The sequence below is a fragment of the Gavialis gangeticus genome, unplaced genomic scaffold (assembly GCF_001723915.1).
Source record: "Gavialis gangeticus isolate Ggan-Ray unplaced genomic scaffold, GavGan_comp1, whole genome shotgun sequence".
Taxonomy (NCBI): domain Eukaryota; kingdom Metazoa; phylum Chordata; order Crocodylia; family Gavialidae; genus Gavialis; species Gavialis gangeticus.
Genome location: NW_017728992.1, coordinates 29319863 through 29321825, shown reverse-complemented (window position 1 = coordinate 29321825; position 1963 = coordinate 29319863).

Below are 1963 nucleotides of genomic sequence, written 5' to 3'. Positions count from 1 at the left end.
AGTGTCTGATACAGTTGCAGCATCCAGTCAGCCTGCAAACAAATTGATACATTCACAGTGCCCAGCTGGCCTGTGACACACATCTGAACTCTAACTCTGCTCCAATTAAAGTCAACCAGAATTTTACTACTGGCTTCAATAAGAAAAGTGAAATAAACTCCTAACACTCCAAAAAAAATCCTGCATGTTATTTACTCTTGTTCTAACCTTTTAGAAAAAGCTCTAGCTTATTAGAGATGCACAGTTCTTCTTTATAGAAGGTACATCAGGTTCTCTGTATTCAGGTTTTAGACTGTCCTATCTGTAATTTTCTATCATTTCACCATCTTTAAGTTGAGTGGTAAAAATCCTGACTACTTCCTATTTTAAAGGATTGGAAGGATAATAAAGATGCTGAATCAGAGCCCTAGCTGGTATAAGGTCAACACAGTTCTCTTCGGCTAGGGAAAAAAATTACACATACACCAGCATAAGTGATCAGCAACCAGTTCAAATCTGTAACACAACAAAAGTTCAATGTACATAAACCTCTATCAAAATGGCTGAAAACTGTTTAAGATGAACCTAGATAGATATAGTATCAGACTTAACAGATTTAGGTTAAAATGGTTTATTGAACTTGTATCCCATTTCCCCTCCAGATTCAAGTTAATTCACAGTCCTCCAGCATCTCAGGAGCTTTGCACCTTCCCTGCAAGCCCAACTCACTCTCGTAGGATGGAGAGGCTAGCCTTGGCCTAAGGTGTCTGCTCCAGCCAAGCAGGGAGGCATGATCCAGTGTCCCCCAGCTTCTGGCCCTGGCCACTTCAGGCAAGTGGTGCATTTCCAGAATCAAAACTGAATGTCTGTTCACTTGCTTATTGGTTCAGCCTACACAGCTTAGACTAACCTGAAAAAATTGAATTGATTCAGCCTTAGGACTTTTGATTCTCTATACTTAGGCTTGAAGTGAGCAGATTAGCAATGATGTACATCAGCAAAAGACCTGAACTCCTGTTTTTACTCTTCAGTACTAACAGTATTTGCAGCTTCTTTCTATATAAGAATCCTTGAATGAATTCTTCTACTTACCTTTGACTTCAATAGGCAGCAATGATTTTAAAATTAAGGTATTTCAAGCAGAGTTCCTTTGTGTCATTCTATGATCCTTAGTGACTTATTGCAGTTAATAAACAATAATAATATTCCATAAGAATCTTCCAAGGTATTTCAGCCGCACTGATTTGAATGGCAAATATCTTTGCAAGAATTTTACCCTTTATTTTTTAAAGTAAGCATTAGTGCATATAAATGAATAAGTGAATATTTTTAATTCTTCTATCCCTTATTGCTTTTTGAAGAGGCCTTATCACATCCTGCCTTTAAATGTACTCAAATAAATGGCTGCTTGTGTTGATATCCAGCAGACTGTACTTTTATTTTTCTCTACCTGTAGATGTGAGAAATTTCATTCAACACATTTTTATGGAAAATTTTATTTTTGATTAAACATAGACAAGCTTTTAAGAAATGCTTTAAAAATATCAGTTTTTAGCCAATATTTCAGTAATGTTGTTTTACCATTTTAGTATTTATTTAATGCTTATTGCTTAGCTGTCAATACATTCAATATAGAAGTGTGGCTAACTACTGTCCTAGGGCATGTCCAGACAAGCACGCACATGTGTCTTGCAGCATCTCAAAACCCTTTGAGAGCTGCAAGAGGCATGTGCAGGAATGAGAAAATGTTCCCCACACTGCAAGTTTACAGCATGGAGGCAAAATTAGACCATGGATATCCAGGAGTCAAAAAAAAAAAACAACACAGTGGAAAAAAGTGGGGCAGGGCACAGCCCTGGACCATGCCCTGAGGCAACCAAAGGCTGGGTCCTCCACAGAGATGCTCTGGTAGCAGCCAGAGTGTTTCTATTGCTGGCCCTCATCCTAGTGCTGAAACATGCTGCCTGCCTGTGCAGAGCAGGCA